Source organism: Pteronotus mesoamericanus, unplaced genomic scaffold, assembly GCF_021234165.1.
Source record: "Pteronotus mesoamericanus isolate MK-2021 breed Mesoamerican mustached bat unplaced genomic scaffold, CSHL_Meso_final contig_25, whole genome shotgun sequence".
NCBI classification, from domain to species: Eukaryota; Metazoa; Chordata; class Mammalia; order Chiroptera; family Mormoopidae; genus Pteronotus; species Pteronotus mesoamericanus.
This window is the reverse complement of record NW_026555105.1, coordinates 24364839-24383984: the sequence shown is the minus strand read 5'-3', so window position 1 is coordinate 24383984 and position 19146 is coordinate 24364839. Positions and strand designations below refer to the sequence as shown.

Here is a 19146-nt window from a genome sequence, read left to right as displayed (position 1 = left end):
GTATGGCATCAAGGTAAGCAGAGGCCATTGTCCCTTTTCATGGCCCTCCCCACACAAAGCTGGCAGACTGGCGCTCTACCTAAGATTCCATCAACCTGGTTAACACTGTTTGACCTGTCTTTGAGATCCCCAGAGACTCTACCTCACCCAGCTTACAGACCCACCCAAACTACTTTGCCATATGAATGGCTGGTCTTGGCTCATGCTTCACAACTTCTTAAATGCTCTCAAACAAGCAGCAGCTGGCCTCAGTGAGCCCCAGGCCCAGAACTATCAGCCTAGCCTGGAACTAGCAGCCTAGATTTACAGCTTGGATTCACCTGGAAATCTCCAAGCTCAGCATAAGTAGCAGCCATCTCAGATTGCTTTACAACTCAGGCAGGATGGACCCAAGCAAAATACAGGTGGGGGCTGACCTTGGCCTATACCACCTGGGAAACCCAAGGGCCAGTGCACCCAGCGGACAGCTACAGACCACATCAGAGAACCACCACCCTGTCCCTGCACAGCTGATCCGCCACAGAGGGTCGAGGTTGGTGGTTAGTGGTCATAACCAATCCTTCCAGCTGTCTGACCTGGGTAAATCCCTCCCGTTGATCTGCCAACAGTAACCAAGGCTCAACTACAAGAGGAGGGTGTACTCAGCCCACATGAAGGGTGCCCTTCAAGTACCCACCTTGGGTGAGAGGGGAGGCTGTGCCACTGGGCCCTAAAGGACACCTACTACATTAGGCAACACTACCAAGATGCAGAGTCAAAGCAGTTCTACCTAGTACCTAGAAACAAATACAGGGAGGCTGCCAAAATGAGGAGACAAAGAAGCATGGCCCAAGTAAAACAACAGATCCAAACTCCAGAAAAAGAACTAAGTGAAATGGAGGTAAGCAATCTATCAATTGTGGAGTTCAAAACACTGGTTATAAGGATGCTCAAGGAACTCACTGGGTACTTCAAGAGCATAAAAAAGACTCAGGCAGAAATGAAGTATACACTAATTGAAATAAAGAACAATTTACAGGAAAACAACAGTAGAGTGGATAAAGCTAAGAATAAAGTCAATGATATGGAAAGTAAGAAAGAAAAAACAACCAATCAGAAAAAGAAGAAAAGAGAATTTTAAAAAATGAGAATAGTGTAAGCAGCCTGTGGGACAGCTTTAAGTAATCCAACATTCACTTCATAGGGGTTCCAGAAGAAGTAGAGAAAGAGCAAGAAATTGGAAATCTACTTGAAAAAATAATGAAAGAAAGCTTCCCTAATTTGGTGAAGAAAATAGTCATGTAAGTCTAGGAAGCACAGAGACTCCCAAACAAGATGGATGCAAAGAGGCCCACTCAAAGACACGTAATTAAAATGCCAAAGGTTAAAGACAAAGAGGTGAGAGGGGGATATGAGAGAATGAGTGAGAGATGAGGGCATTAAGAAGTACAAATAGTTATTTACAGAATAGCCATGGAGATGTAAAGTACAGTATAGGAAAGGGAGTAGCCAAAGAACTTAGATGCATGACCCAGGGACACAAACAAGGGTGGGAGAATTGCCTGAGGGAGTAGGGGGTCCTGGGTGAAGAGGGGCAAAGAGGAAAAAATCAAGACAACTCTAATAGCAAAATCAATAAAATATAATTAAAAATATATATATTCTACTCAAAGGATTTAAGTATGTTGATTGTATTATACAGTTACTCTTTCACCTTTATTTTACATTTATTAGACATGTCAAAAATGTTGTATTTAAGTCTTTGACAATAAACTTAAAAAAAAATTCTCACCTGAGTACATGCTTATTAATTTTCGAGAGCGGGGGAAGGGAGGGAGAGAAACATCTATGTGAGAAAAAAACATCCATCAATTGCCTCTCATGTGTGCCCTGACTAGGGATTGAACCCACAAGCTTTTGGTTTATGGGATGATGCTCCAATCAACTGAGACACACTGGCCAGGGCTGTGACAATGAACTTTTAAATGGAATTATCCTTTCATTTCTAATACTTTCTGCTTTATGTGTTTAGTTTCATGTTGTTTGGTGCTTACATGTTTACAGCTGTTATATATTCTCTATAAACTGTGACTTTTATCATGATGAATTCCCTTATCCTTTTTAGTTCTTTTTTTACATGTTCATAGCAGTTATATATTAGAATCATACTTTATTCCTTTTAATTGTTGAATAGTAATCAATTATTTAACTTGTCTATCAGCTGTTTATAGACATTTGGGTTGTTTTCAATTTGGGACTATTATAAATAAAGATGTGAAGAACTTTTTTACACACATCTGTGTACAAAAATATGCATTTCTCTTGAGTGAATACTTAGGAGGGCAATGGCTGTGTCATATGATAAATGTATGCTGAACCTTTTAAGAAACTGAAAAATAACTGAAAAATTATTTTCCAAATTGGACATTTTTACATTTCCAGTAGCAGGGGATAAGGGTTCCGGTTCCTGCACATCTTCACCAACATTTGGTACAGCCCATTCCTAACCATTCCAGTGGGAGGGTCTCTAATCTCACTGTGGTTTTAATGACTAATGATGTGGAGAAACTTTCTTTTTTTTCTTTTTTAGTTCTTTTAATTTTAAATGTGATGTTTAATATAAAAATTATCAAACTTACTCTATTAGTAGTAGTATTTTTATCTAATCAGTATCTCTTTACCCATCTCTTTACTGGCATTCTTTATCATTACATATACTGTATTATCATATTCTGTACATATATTATCATATACTCTTTCCTGTATACAGTATATCAGTAATTTTTACATTTTAACTCTGACATTTATTTTATTGAGATAATCTATTCTATGTGAATTTACTATATTAACTGATAATCTTGATTATATTCGTTTTTCATTTTACTTATTACTTACTTTGTTGTATCTATTTTACCTTTTTAAGGTGACCATTTATCTTTAAAATTTTTAATTTTTTTAAATTACAATTTAAATTTGATATTATTTTGCATTAACTTCAGGTATACAGCACAGTGGTTAAACAATCACTTTACAAAGTGTGTTCACCCCCTTTTTTCACTACACCCACCTGATACCATACATAATTATTACAATATAATTGACTATATTTCCCATGCTGTACTTTACATCCCCATGATTATTTTTTAACTACCAAGCTGTACTTCTCAATCCCTTCACATTTTTCACCCAGTTCCTCAACCCCTCTCCCCTCTGGCACCATCAGTCTGTTCTCTGTATCTATTGGTCTATTTCAGTTTTGTTTGTTCATTTATATTGTTGTTTAGATTCTACATATAAGTGAGATCATACAGTACGACTGACTTCTTTCACTTAGGATAATACCCTTTAGGTCCATCCATGCTATCTCAAATGGTAAGATTTAATTCTTTTTTATGGCCAAGTAATATTCCATTATATATGTGTACCACAGCTTTTTTATCCACTCACCTATTGATGGTCATTTAGGTTGTTTCCATAGCTTGGCTATTGTAAATAATGCTGCAATAAACATTGGAGTGCATATATTCTTTCAAATTAATGTTTTGGGTTTCTTTGGACATATACCCAGAAAGGAAATATTGGGTCAAAAGACAATTCCAATTTTTTTATTTTTGAAGAAAGCTTCATACTGTTTTCCACAGTGGCTGTACCAATCTGCATTTCCACCTGTATAGTGCATGAGGGTTCCCTTTTCTTCACATCTTCATTAATACTTGTTTGTTGATTTATTGACAATAGCCATTCTGACAGGTATGAGGTGGTATCTCATTCTGGTTTTATTTATTTTTTTAATTGTCTCATTGTGATTTTAATTTGCATTTCTCTGATGACTAGTGACTTTGAACATTTTTCATATCTCTTTTGGCCATTTCTATGTCTTCTTTGGAGAAATGTCTATTCAGGTTTTTTGTCAATTTTTAAATTGAGGTGTTTTTTTTTCTTTTTGAGGTTCAGTTTTATGAGTTCTTTACAAATTTGGATATTAACCCCTTATCAGATGTATTATGGACAAATATATTCTCCCATTCAGTGGGTTGTTTTTTTCATTTTGTTGATGATTTTAAAAATGTTTGTTAATTTGATGATATTGTTTTACTTTCTTCATCTACCTCCCCTTTCTCTGCCAGTTAGGTAGGGAATATCATTGAATTTTCCCCTGATTTCATAATTTAAAAATGTAATTATATTATGAAAACAGGACACCAACCATTCCTTTCACTACCACATCCTCTCTTCTAAGTTGAGAAAAACATAATATTCTCATTTCCCTATGTTCCCAGATGAGACAGTTAGAAAGATTTCATTTCTGAACCCCCATCTGTAGCCCTATAACTCCTAAGTTTTGCAGAGATAGTTAATGCATATGAATTTCTTTTGCAAAGTTTCTTCTATTTATAAATGCTTACTTAACATTTATGCTATATAATTTCACAGTGTTTTATTCTGTTAGATTTACAGTGTACATTTTTAAAAGTCCATGCTCACCAATGCTTCTTCTTTTCTTAACCTTCTCTCAACTTAACAACTATACTCTTTCCCAACATCCCCAGTAGGATTGAGCCCTAATTGTCCTCAGTGGTAACGTGGTCCACATGACCCATGTTGGTGCCCTTCACTTCCCCACTTCCTACCTCCCAGCTAAGCAACTTGCACTTGAATCTATGTCTTGGGGTCTTCATTTGAGGGAACTCAGACTGACACCCACCCACAGTCTTCACAGAAAGTAACAAGTGCCCCCTCCTAGAGGTGTAAAAATTGGGAGTTCCATAGTACTCTGAAGCTTCTACAAAGAATTTTCATAAAACAAACAAACAATAACAACAAACATTTTCCAAGAAGAGTTCAACAATTTCTGTAAGCCTCTCTGAACTTCTTTGAGTGAGAATTTCCTCTCATGTGACAGCATGGTGACGCTTGAATTTAGTTAGATGGGGTCTGATGTCTTTAGGGGTTTGTGTCAGAATGTGGGGCTGGAAGAAAGAGGACAGATTTCTCATGGTGTCACAGATTACGGCCACAAGCAAAGCCTTTGATAAGCCAATGACTTGCCACTCTAAACCCTTACCCAGGCCTTGTAGTCAAGTTCCGGACCCTAAAGCCAGCTGCTTACTTGGCATCCCCACATGATGGCTCTCAAACTGAAGGCATCGCCTTCTCTCTCCATGAAATATACCTCTGCTGCAGCCTATTGCACTCACTCATGTTTCCTCCTACTTTATCACTCCCATATCCAATCTGTTACCCAACCCTGTGCATCCTGCCTTACCACCATCTCCTGAATCCATCCTGTTCTCTGCACATTCACTGTTACCTGCTGTCACACTGATTAGTGTTACTGTTACTACTGGTAACACTGACAAGGGATCATGTATCACTTTTCTCAATTCTCCACCCACCTGGAATTCATACCCTTTGACATATGACTCTAGTTCTTCCCACTACAGGTGGAGTGTACTTCCCTATGCCTTGACCTAAGGCTCCGTCATGTGACCTATTTTAGCCAATGAGATGTTTCGAAGACTTGAAATGTGCTGGTGTGGGGAGGCTTGCTCTCTTGTGCCTCATCCATCTCTCATTCATCACCATGAGGAAAAGGTTCCCTGGCTAGCCCACTGTTCTCTGGAAGAAGAGAGAATGAAGAGTAGTGCTTAATTTCTGCAGCATGAGGCAGAGCTATCCCAACTGTCCCCAAAATAAGTGTTTTCAACCCTGAGTTTGTGGGCTGTTTGTTACACAGCAACATTGTGGCAATAGCTACACAATGATGTACACAATCACATGGGCTACAGACGTGTGGCGATGACACACATCTGTAGCCCATGTGATTACAATTTTGATCACAATAACCTCAACTTTCATAATAACCTCTTACCTGGTTTACATGTTTTAATCTCACCCCTTGCTAATCCAGTCTCTAAACAATAGCCACTGTGATATTTTTATTTGTAAATCAGATCACACATTTTCTCAGTTTAAAAGCCTTTCATGGCAAAGGAGGTCCTGGGTGATTTAGACTTCCACTCATCCCTGGTGCAGAAACTACCTGGTCCTGGGCCTTGCAGTTTTGTTTTTCTCTGCTTCTAGACTCGAGCTCTCTGCTACAACGATGCTTCTCCAGATGCTCTGTCAGGCCAAGAACCATCCAAGCACGGTCTCCCTCTTTGTGTTTATTGGAGCCAGAGGTACTGGAGCAGAGCTTGTATATCCTGTGCCTGGCATGGTGGCACATGTGTTGTCTGTTGGGACAAAAAAATAACCCAGAACCCTGGAAGAAACTGGATTCCAATGATCAGTACAAGTTCTACTCAGTGAATATAAATTACAGAAAACTGAAGAAAGAAGGTCTAGACTTTTAAATGAAATGTTTCCCAATAAACCTGCTTAGAATAAAGGTCTTCTGGAAGCCATCAGCACAATTTTTTCACTTAACCAAGATATATTTCAAATGCATGAAATCAGGTGGTATATTTTGTTGGGGTTTACACTGATAAACAAATATATCAAAAAAATTTTAAAGTCTTCAATGGCATCCCAGTACAATTTTTTTAAAGATAAAGTAAGGCACTTTTAATTAAAGGGTTTAAGTGTGCAGATCACAAAATGATAAACAAAAGACAGGTGCCTTTATCATATAAAGAAGGAATGCAATAAAAATTGGGACCAAAGAAATCTTATACTATCACTTCTACAAATATGGTTTTTAAAAACAGCATTCAGAAACAATGCTAAGTTTATTTGAGTGCATTTGGAATATTAAATAAAACTAGCATTAGAGAAAGCTCTCAATTTATGCTACACCCAGGTCTCTGTTTGGGACTCTATGGGAGCTTGTACTGTGTCAACTAAGCTAAGCTGGAGTTACACTTCCCAGAATTCCCTTCACTGTACAGGTCCAGATCAGGGTGGGCCACAAGAGAAACTTGTGCAAGATTTGGAAAGGGACATCAAACAGCAGCAACAGATGTTACTCTTGGAAAATGGGTGAAGGGTCCAGCTATTCCCGTCCTGTTCCCCGATATGCCAGATGGACTCATCAGTGGGTGGGGCCAGTCAGGCCACCAGCTCCTTGTGCTGGTGCTGGATTCCCTGCACATGCAGCTCTGAGGTGAGTGTGCTGGCTTCTGCAGGTGACACCCACAGACTATGAAAGACAGATGCAAGCTCTGGCTTGTCCTAGTGGGTTCTGCTATGTCTTTGTGGGTTCCCATTCGTCCTTTCTGTCCCCTACTTTGCATCCAGCTTTTCTTTTCAGTCTACACTGGCTAACCCAGGTTTACCACTGAACACACAGGCAACAGCGTTTTGTAGATTTCTTCATTGTTTCCTCTGCTTTGTGCTTCTGGTTTGTGACTTTTTTCTCATGTCCAACAGTCTTCTTCCAGATGTTACCTCACCAGCTTCTCCCACAAGGCCATACGGTCTAATTGCAATAATAAATGCATTATAAGGGCATCCCATTGCTATATGAATGCAACCCCAAACTCCTCACCATGGCCTACACCCTAAGGCATGACCTGACCTCTCAAGCCTCACCTTGTGCCATCTCCCCACTCCCTCCTCCCTGCTTCCTTGGCACTATTTCTCCAGAACAAGAACCAGTTGGCTGGATGTTGGAAGTTACACTCTCTGTTTAGTCACTTAGCTACTTCAAGATGGCCTGGGTCTGGGGAGGAAGAGGTTAAGGTTGTTGGAAGGCCTGGACAGCCCAGGCCTGTTCTCAATCAGGGGCACAGCAGGAAGGCGAGCTGCTTGCTGGGCCGCGGAAGTCTCCATAGCAAAGCGATTAGGTAGAGTGTGGGAGAGAACATGCTGAACTTTCATCTCTGTGCACGGAGAGGGTAGGGTGGGCCTGGGCCAGGAAAACGGGGCAGTCAAGGCCTCAAAGTGGTGACACTGAACACTGTCTTTGCAACTGCAGAGATCTGGCCAGCTCCGGGCAGAGCGTCAGGGTCTCACAAAGCCTGGAAGAGGCTGAAGGACCAGTCTCGCTGGCTTGGCTGTCCTGCCCTCCCCTTCTTGGCTCCTTCCAGAAGTTTCTTGGCCCAGGAAAAGTATCTGTTCTCCAAAAACTTCCCCCAGCTGGCTCCTCTCAGTTGGCTGCGTCTCCATGAGAGAGGTGGTGTTGGCTCCCCCTCCAGCCCTGCAGTTTGGACAGCCTCCACATGTAAGGAGGGGCAGGACAGCTGTGTTCCTTAAACACCCCAGGAACCGGGGACCTCAACTGGTCTTGAGATTTGTTTTTTGGCTGCAAAAGTGGAACATAAAACCCCTCTCACCTCCCACCTTCTGTTCCAGCTACACTGGACCACACGCTATTCTCTGACGTGGACAGGCTTTTCATGGCTTTGAACTTGCTGTGGCTCTGCCTGGAATGTCCTTCTCCATGTAAGGCACTGCTGCTCAGTCTTTAAGACACAGAGGTCACCTCCTTCCTGAGGGCTCTCCTAACACATCTAGTCCTGTCTTCTTAGGCGCTTCCATGCAGTATCTGAAACTATTAAAACAAGAGGTCTCCACCATTAGCACACGCACAGAGTACCTGGCCATCTTGTTAAACTTGAACATGGCCTGAGAACTGGTTCTGTATTTATAGTCAGCTCCTAGGTGATGTCAATGCTGCTGGCCCATGGAACACACTCTAAGCAGCAAAGATTTAAATCATTCTCTCACTCTCTTGAGTTTTTAAGTCAAATACTCTGATGTGCTACACATGAAACTTTTAAAAAAAATTCTAACTAATTTCTACTCTCTACCTTCATTTGGCTAGAAGCAGAAAACATTTTGGTTAATTTTTGGTAAACTTAGTCATTTCAGGTTAAGTTCGGTTACCTCTGAAATGTTCCTTTCTGCCAGCCCATCTCCTTCTCCCCGAGGTGAAGGTCTCACCTTAGTTTTGCTGCTGCTGCTGGTGGTAGTGGTGCTGGTGGTGGTAGGTTTATGGAATTTCTTGGCAGTCGGAGGGCAGGCATCTAGCGCTGCGTGGTTGTCATGCTGGTTCTGGGTATAGCATCCTGCCGCCCCGGCTCCCTCAAGATCTCTGAGTTCCGGTGTAGTGTCTGACGTGGCTCAGACCACTGCCATTTTGTGGGTCCTCTTGTCCCAGCTGTGGGACACCCTTAAGTCCCTCAGCTTTCTCCCATCTGGCTTCCGTGCCCTTCTCTGGGGTATGGAAATGTTGGCTGTCTCCCACACCTTCTGTGGCCCTCAGGGGCTTTCTGGGTCTGCTTAGGTCCCTCCCCTCCTGAAGATGCCCTAGGGAGCCAGCATGCATCGAGGTACCAGGTTACTCCAAGTGCCTAATTGAAACTGGCATAGTCCCTCTCCAATTTCAGATCCAAAACTTTCCTGAAATCTGAGGGTCTTATTGTCCACTACCATCCCTCTGAATATAAACCTATAGAGGAGGCAGCCTGCTGGACCATCCAGAAATCTCTACCAGCATCTAACTGACTTGCTTCACTATCTTCCTCTATCCCATAGGACTATCTTTTTAAATTTTTAACTAGTTAATATATGCATATGAAGCAAATAATTCAAATAGTACAAAAGAGCACTCCAATTACCATATAATTTATTTAATCTTCTTGCCTTAAGACAATGTTTATTGACTCTCCACCACAAATGATGACAAAATCATCCCTTTACTTTATCCCACCTCTTTCCCTCCCCTCCCTCCCCTCCCCTCCCCTCCCCTCCCCTCCCCTCCCCTCCCCTCCGCTTCTTCCCTGAGTTTTGGTTTGTTATTACTATTATTAGTTCCAGCACTTTATTTCTCCATGGGGATGAATGAATGTGTTGATATGAAACAAATCTTTGTGCAAGACTGTTGAGCACTTAGCAGTTTGCTCCTTCTCTTTGATTTCCAACACACAAAATGACATTAGTGCTGCACAAGTTTTAAAATCACCAGTGATGCAGGCACCAACTCTGGCTGAAAATCACTGTCTCGTGGGTACATTAACAAATTTATACCTTTATCACCTGGGCTATTTGCTTGAAACATACTTTTTCATTCTCTTCCTATAAAAAATGAAGAAATCAGGATACTTAACAAATTCCTACCTTCATTGGTTTTGTAATTTCTGCATCATAAGGGTTGATAATATTTATGTTGTGTTTTAACCATAACTTCAATTTTTATCTTAACCCCAAACATAAATGTATTCAGTGCCCACTTTGGTGCTTTTGCCTCTGTTTATCTGTTCTTTTGTTTACTAAACTTGGTCTTTTACTATTTTCTTCAAGATGGCTGAGTTTCTGTAATTTTGAAAATGTTTGTATGTTTTATATTTGAATTATAGTTTGTGATGACATATAGTTCCTGGGTCATGTTTTCTTTCTCTGAGGATACACATGGTTCTGTTTTTATAGCCATTTATGACATTATCTCTTAACTTTGAATGTTGCTGTGCTGAAGTTTTTAACCAGCCTGATTTTTTTTTTTAATGGGTGATCTGACCTTTCTTCTGGATAACTATTGGAATCTTTATCCTTGCAAGGTGATAATGTTAATATCATATGTCAGTGTTCGTTGGCCTATTCCTTCAGCAATTCAGTTAATGAATGTTTACTAGGGGCTCCTACGCATTATTTTAAGCATTAGGGCCATGATAGTAAACAAAAGGAGCAAAAATACCCATCCCCATAGCTCATGGAACTTATATTCAGATGAAAGACTTAGGAAAAAAAGCTATATTTATTCTCTCAGAACATGGTGTCCTCTTTCAATCTATAAACTCGAGTTCTTTTGTTTTAGGAAAGTTTTTAAAATTTATATAGTTGAATGTCAATTATACATACATTGGATTTCCTTGGTCTTTGTTCTGTACCTATTATTTCTTATTTTTATTTTCAAATTCATTGTTATCCTGCATGTTATTGTGTTTATTTTTCTGAAATCTCTCTTTCATATTTTTAGCTGAATTTTCCCTAGTGTTTTGCTGCTTCATTAGATATTTAATTTCTGTGATGATTTATTTTCTCTTTCACTTCATTCCTGAGCTCTGCTAATTTATATTTCTTTCCTTTCCCATGTCTTGGAATTTTTTCTCATGTACTTGTAAGTTTTCTTTGAATTATTGTTAATAGGTGATTTTTAAAAATGAAGTTATTGAATTCATAAAAAAAGTCCTTGGTCTCAATATTTATTTATCCAAGACAAAGCCTCTCTTAAGTGTTAGCAAGAAGTCTTTCTCTGGCTCATTGGAAGCTGTGAACAACGTGCAGGTGTGTGTATGTGTGTGCGTGGCATGGTGGTTTAGCCTTTCCTATGTTAAACAGAGACTGCAGAGCCAGTAACCTCCCACAGACTTTCATTTATTCTGTGGTTTTGCTGCAGTGTGTCCTATGTTTATACATTTTTTTCGTTCAGCACCCATCTCCTCTGCCACTCCTTCCTGTCACATGGGTTCAGGAAGGCTCTTCTCCTGAAGTCAGGCGTGTGTGTGTGTATGTATGTGTGTCTGTGAGTGTGTGATTAATACTTAAACATATTACCTCACCACAGCAATATATATTTACTTCTTTCATTACCGTATGGTGACTTGATCGGGCTTTTTTTCCTAAGTGTTAAGAACACGTCTGGCTTGGTTCATGTTTATGAAATGTGTGTTGAATGAATCAGGTAGTGACAGAGACCTCAACGTCATAATGAAAGGGAAAATGTGGATGTGGTGTAGGAGGGAAAGACAGGGGAGAGGAGGCAGGGCCCAAGGCCAACTTCTGCTGGCCTCCAGCTTTGCCCAGAGTTGGTGGGCACTGCCTGTCACTGAAAAGATTCCAAGGTGAGACTCCCATTGCTTCCAGTGCTCAGCCCTGTACAGATGGCAAAGAAGCAGTAGCCCTCTCCTTACCCCCACCTCAGGTGTCTATACCCGCACCAATGCCAGCCTCAGGTTCCCAATTTGGTTTCAAGTTTTTATTGAAGCTAGCAGTCTGAGTGAGGATCCGCAAGCATCATCCCCTACATGGGCCTGGCTGCTGAGGAAGCAGAAGACATGAGGGTTAAGAGAGGGACTGGTGATGGACTTTCTGGGTTCATATCCCAGCTCTGGCATCTGCTGGCTGTGATCTTTGCAAAGTTAGCCACTCTGTGCCACTCTGTTTTCTCATCTGTAAAATTAAGAAAAAATTAGTAGCTCTTTCAGGGTTGTATGAAAACTAAATGAGTTAATGTTTATAACCTGGCAAATAATGTGATAGGATTTATTTTTTCATTTCCTTCATTCATCACGTATGTGTTGAGACTCACAGTGTAATAGATGGAGAAGGATTTGAACTAATACATAAGAAACTATCCTGGCCTTTGAGCTAGTTGCCCTGAGTAAGTGCTCATGGTAGGTGTGTTTTGAAATAGTGCTGTGAGAGCACCGAGGAAGTGATGGGGTGAGTGGGGAAAGGCATTTCAGGGAGGACTCCTCAGTAGAGGTAGCACTTGAGCCAAGTTTTGGAGGATGAGCAGGCATCAAGAGCAGCTCCCAATGTGGAAGGCTTATGGCAGCGTTCTAGTTAACCAGGGCCCTGGGGTGATGCACCTGATGTTATATTTGAGTGGATCTTACTTAGATTGTATGTTTAAATTGGGGGACTGAAGGGTAGAGGGCACTGCTGAAGGTTAGTAAAGTCTTCCCATGCCATCTTTGCACTGTCATGGAAAAAATAGTCCAGCAGATAGGGAAGGTAAGGGCATCTCAAGAGAAGAGAATGCCTGAGCATGCGCAAAGGTACACAAACACATGGCACATTTAAGAAACCGACCATCTGAGGTGTCTCAGAAATGCCTAGGGGCCTGGGTCCCACGGAGAATACTTGGCCATGAGGCTGGGCTGCCAAAGATGTAAGGGCCAACAAGTAGGAGAACACTTTCCTCCTCTGTCCACCCCGTCCCTCTCTGAGAAACTGACGCATCTCACGTTCCAGCCCCACCATACTACTGGCCACACAGGGGATGGGTCCCAGAGATTGAGAGAGTTGATGGTGGATGCAAGATCTCTAGACTTTGGGATCAAGGCTGTCCTCTGGGTGGGAGCTGGTACAGATATGAAGAGAGAAGGCAATACAAGAAGGAGGAAAGAAGAGAATGATGTAGCATGAGAGAGAGAGAGAGAGAGAGAGAGAATTCTGTAGGTCATACTCTATGCCAGCGATTTTCAACCTTTTTCATCACATGGCACACATAAACTAATTACTAAAATACTGTGGCACACAAAATACTATATATTTTGCCAACCTCACAAAAAATAGGTATAATTTTGATTCATTCATACCAGACAACTATTGTTGTGTTGGCTGTTGTCATTTTTTAAAATTTGACAATCTAAGTGAAAAGAGGTCAGTGCTCTTGACTAAATAGTCAGGTATTTCATGTTTTAAAAATTCTTGTGTCACACCAGCTGAAAATCACTGCTCTAGCCCATCTTGGACTTGGCTTTTTTATTTCCCATGAGTTATTCCAGAAACTCTTGATTCTTTCAAATCTAACTCTCTTTACTTAGGCTGGCTTAAATGGCTTCTGCTTCTTGTATCCAAATGGTGTAATGAGTTGATTTCTCTAAGTTTCAACTTTTCAGCCCACCAAATGATGTTGTTGGATGAGATTCTGCCTAATAATTTTTTGGCTCCATGATTATTTTTATTATCTTTCCCTATGCCTACCATAACACCTTGCACACCATACCTATCTAGTAAATATCTATCAATATAATTTTGAATGTACACTCAATTTATGTTATGAGAGGATAATAACACTTTCAGATTAAGTAATTACTATTTCGATACAACAAGAAATGGAAGAGGAACTTTGATGGAATGTAACCTTGGGGTAAAAGAAATTTGAATAGATTTCTAGAAAAATTAAATAAAACCTCCTATCTAATTTGAAACACAGTTTTGTTACCAAATTCTGTTTATAAGCCCTTTGTTTAGATGGATAGCTGCCCAGAAAGTTTAGCCTTGAGGCGCTCTACCAAATACTTTTTGTGAAAAGAGATCTATTGGCTGGAAGTGAATGAGTCAAGGCCATGTACTTCGGGTCTTCTGCCCTGCTTTTTCCTTTTACCAGTCCATGTCTATCCTTTAACTGGAGGAAGAAAAATCTAGTAAAATAGGTCTCCTGTTTGGGGCCTGAGACTCACCCACTTGAACCTACTTAGGTACCAATGGTATGAGAGCTTTAATCCACCCTCCCATCTCCAAGGGTGAACTCACATACTCTCTAACATAAATATTTTAGATGCTGTGGAAATTTCTTAGTGGTAGATAAAGTGGATTCTTTTATTTTGATTTTTTTAAATTTAAATAATTTTTTATTTTTCAATTACAGTTGACATACATTATATTAGTTTCAGGTGTACATCCCAGTGATTAGACATTATATAACTTACCTAATGATCATCCTGATAAATATTGTACCCATCTGACACTATATATAGTTCCTAGAATATCATTGACTGTATTCCCTATGCTGTATTTTACATCCCCGTGACTATTCTGTAACAACAAATTAATACTTCTTAATTCCTTCACATTTTTCACCCATTCCCCCAACACCCCTCCCATCTGGTAATTGTGAAAAAGTTCTCCGTACCTATGAGTCTGTTTCTGTTTTGTGTTTATTTTGTTTTTTAGATTAAATTGTTGAGCCCTGACTGGTGTGGATCAGTGGATTGAGCACCAGCCTGTGAACCAAAGGGTCGCCGGTTTGATTCCCAGTGCAGGGCACATGCCTGGGTTGCAGGCCTGGTCCCCGGTAGGGGGTGTGCAAGATGTGACCGCACAGCGATGTTTCTCTCCCTCTCTTTCTCCCTTCCTTCCCCTCTCTAAAGATAAATAAATAAAATCTTTTTAAAAAATTGTAGATGGATATATATTTGTTTCCATTTTATTGTTCATATTTTTAAATTACTTTTCTTCTTAAAAAAGACCCTTTAACATTTCGTGTAATACTGGTTTGATGGTGACGAACTCCTTTAGATTTTTCTTGTCTGGGAAGCTCTTTACTTGTTCTTCAATTCTAAATGATAACTCTGCTAAGTAGAGTAGCCTTGGTTGTAGGTCCTTGCTTTTCATCATTTTGAAAACTTTGTGCCAATCCCTTCTGGCCTGCAAAGCTTGTGTTGAGAAATCAGCTGACAGCCTTATGGGAGCTCGTTTGTAGGTAACTAACTGCTTTTCTCTTTCTGCTTTTAAGATTCTTTGTCTTTAACCTCTTGCATTTTTCATTTGATCTTAGCCAAAAGGCTGAGAAGCAATTAACCTTTTGCATATTAATTATATTTCTTGGTGTGGGACTCTTTGGGTTTATCTTGTTTGGGATTCCCTCTGTTTCCTGGACTTGTATGCTCTTTCCTTCACCAAGTTAAAGTTTTCTGTCATTTTTTTTTCAAATAAGATTTTAATTTCTCGCTCTCTCTCTTTTCCTTCTGGCACCTCCATGATGTGAATGTTGGTATGCTTGAAATTGTTCCAGAGGCTCCTTACACTATTCTCATTTTATTTTTATTTTTTTGGATTTTTTTTCTTTTTTCTGTTCTGATCAGGTGTTTTTTTCTTCCTTATATTCCAAATCACTGATTTGATTCTCAGCTTCGTCTACTCTATTGTTGGTTCCCTGTAAATTATTCTTAATTTCAGTTAGTATATGTTTTTTTCATTTCTGACTGGTTCTTTTCTATGGTTTCCATGTCCTTTTTTATGCTGTTACGTTCTCACTAAGTTCATTGTGCATTCTTATAACCAGTGTTGTGAATTCTGCATCTAGCAGATTATACTTGTCTTCATTTTGTTGAGTTCTTTTTCTGGAGTTTTGTTCTGTTCTCTCATTTGGGACAAGTTTCTTTTTATCCTCATTTTGGCAGCCTCCCTGTGTTTGTTTTTATGTATGATATAGAGCTGCTACACTTCCTGTGCTTTGTAGAATGGCCTTAGGTAGAAGGGGTTCTGTAGGGTCCAGTGGCATTCTGTAGGGTCCAGTTCCACTGGTAACCTCCCTGATCACCCAAGCTTGGCACTCCAGGTGTGTCCCCATCCCTGTGTGGGCTGTGTACGCCCTCATGTTGTAGTTTAGCCTTGATTACTGTTAGCACATCAATGGGAGAGATTTACTCCCAGGCTGATCATTTGCAAGAACTGGCTGTGCCCACCAATCACTGGGGAGGATCAGGTGTGCAAGGAACCACCTCACAGAGCAGAACTTGCTTCAGTGGGGCTCTGGTACCCACTGAGTCCACCCCTTGATTATGTCACTTATGGAGGTGGTTGGGAGATGCTTCAATACAGTTCTAAAGCTGTTTACCATGTGTGCTGTCTCTGGGGCCTCCTGGGAGGTGTGGGCCAAGGTCACCTGCTGCCTGTGTTCTCCCTGGGGCTTCCTGACATGAGCTACATATTGATCTGCAGATGGCTTCTACTTGTGCTAGGCTTGGGGACACTTAGCAAGAGGTACAGGACACCCTGAGGCCAGATGTTGCTTGTTTGAAAGATATCAAGAAAGTTTGAAGCATAAGCCAACATAGGACATTCATATGGAAGAGCCCTGGAAACAGCTTTGGTGGGCTTACAGTTGGGTAGGGTGGAGTCTCAGGGAATCACCAGGGCAGGGTGAACAATGTGAGCCAAGCTGATGGAGGCTCTGATGTGGTACCTGTCTATTGACTCTGTGGGGTTCAGGGGTCTCAGAAAAGGAACAATGGCCTCTGCCAGAACTTTTGTCTGACAGGAAGTTGCCATCCACCCCGCCCTCCTCCCTCGCCACCCACACTAGCTCTACTCTGACACCAGACAATTCAATACCTTATGGTATGTCCCTGGTGCTTTTTGAGCTGCTACCCCAGCACTGGAGCTCAGAGGGAGTGGTTCCAAGTAAGTCGATGCATGGGCCCTTTAAGAGGAACTGTTTGGGACTTCAGAAGCCCTCTGTCTCACTCAGCCACAATCCCCACTGGTTTTAACAGTTATGGGGACTTCTCTTCCCAGCACTGGAGCCCCGGTCTGGGGGGCTGGTGTGGGGCTGGGATCCCTCAATCCTCAGGGGGCACCTCTGCAGCTGTGATATCCCTGTCAATTTTTATCTGTCACACATGGATGTGGGACCAGTGTGGACTCTTTTAATTAAGAAACTCCTTTTCCATGAAAGATAAACTAGAGTTCAGTGACAGAATCTTTGTTACTCAAATTTCCCTCGGTCTCTCCATTTTATGAGAACAAATGTGGTCACATTAACAGACATAAATATAAATTTCATGAGCTCACTGAGACCTCAGCAGTCTGAAAATACCTCTTTACTGCTTTGGGAGGTGGGGGTGTGTTAGGGTGTGGTTCCCAGAGGCATCTCTCAGAAGCCCCTGAATAAATCCAGGAGATTCCAGGGTTGTGTCCACCAATACCCATTCATGTCAGCTTGTTAGGTTTCTGTTTTTCTTTGTATTAAAGGTTTTTGTTTTTTCATATGTTTCTTTCTATCCCCCCAGTTTTATTAAGATATAATTGACATATAACATTACATAAGTTTAAGGTGAACAACATGATGACTTTGATATACATATATACTATGAAATGACTACCTCATCCATCACCTCACATAGTTACCATTTTTTTAACCTGTTAAGTTCTTTAACAGTCAGCTACTGCTCTATAACAAGCTGTTACAAATCTTAGTGGCTTAAAATGACAACCATCTACTTAGCTTGTGCTTTCTTTTTTTGGCTGGTATTTGGGCCAGACTCAGCTGAGCTCCCTCGTGTGTTGGTGGTCAGCTTTGGGTTGGGTTGGGTCTATCACATGTCTGGGGCCTTGGCTCTGGGCCATGTGATCTTTCATTCTCCAGAAGGCCAGTTCAGGCTTATTTACATAGAAGAGCCAAGTTTCAGTAGAAAGAGTAGAAGAATGTAAAGCTTCTTGAGGCCCAGGCTCTAAAAAGGCACATGACCTCTGCCACATTCTATTAGCCATAGCAAGTCGCAACGTCAACTTAGATTCAAGGTGGGAAAATAGACACCACCTCTTTGTGGGAGGAACTGCAAAGTGTATGCAGGGAGGGGAATAATTATGACCATTTTGGCAATTTATTGACTACTTTTGGGTCACCTTGTCAACATACCAAGCCCTTGAAACAGAGAAGCTGAGTGTTGGCATGTCAGAGTCCCAGTGGCAGATCTTACTTGAGCTTCCTTATTTCTCTATAACTCGTTAGATCTTCTATGCAGATTCTCTCCCCTTGTATAGAAGGGGAAAATAAAGGAGTCTGATGCAATAATATAAACAGTCCCACTGGTAACCTTAGATTAAAAACTCTCAGAGTTATTCCTTCATTCCCTAGCTCTCTCTAACATGACTCTTTGGAGGGGGGAGGTTCTGTCTTAACGTTTTCTTGTGCTGGCATGCAAAGATGCCTCTGGGTCCCCCTGGTTCCCCAGCACAGGGCCTGCTCCAGACCATCCCTTGAAAGCAGAATGATCAGGGCCCCATTATTGAGGGTCTGCCTGGCACCTGTTGCTCATGCCTGCAGCTTGTGTGCCTCATGGTCTGGATGCTCCACGCTCCTTCGAAGTTCTGCAGTGCTCCCTAGCCTCCTTTGGGACTTGGGCCTCACCAATGTTCCTTCTGAGTTCCCATCCTGTCCTCTTCCCAACCCTTGACCTAGCCTCCAGGGTCAACCTGTCCAATCCATGCTGGATCCTAGAGCCAATGATCTGTGTGTTCTCTGTCTCATCCCCTCAGCCCAATTCTCTTTGCAACATAGACGTGAAGGGCAGCTCCACGCACATTAACTAGTCCCATCTCAAGTGCCAATGACAACAGCTCCTGCTTTTCTGCTTCAGATGTTTCCCTGAGGCCAAAGATGTCCAGACAGCCAGCCTCCATGTCCAGAAGAGGAAAGCATTCCCAGGGAGTAATCCTTAGCCTGTGGGGGATGAGTCAGCGGATAAATGCCCAAGCCCCCCGCCTCCACAAACTTCAGAGAGCACAGTTCTGAGGCTCATTTTACACAGTTCCTCAGAGAGTCCCTAGAGGGTCCCCAGAGGGATGGAGCCCTAGTTGCATATCCTTTATTAACGTCTTCTCCTTGCCTGGCTCAGTCTCTTGCTTTCTAAAATCAACTCTTAAGTAAATGATCTGCACCCATGTCCTTGTCTCAGGTTCTGCTTTTGAGGGAACCCAAAGATGGTACCT

At 41.4% G+C, this 19146-nt stretch overlaps 1 pseudogene; it reads left to right on the top strand.

Annotated features, from left to right (window-relative positions):
- The first annotated feature begins 6085 nt into the window (after positions 1-6085).
- LOC129070527 (cytochrome c oxidase subunit NDUFA4-like) lies at positions 6086-6335 on the top strand (annotated as a pseudogene).
- The last annotated feature ends 12811 nt before the right edge of the window (positions 6336-19146 follow it).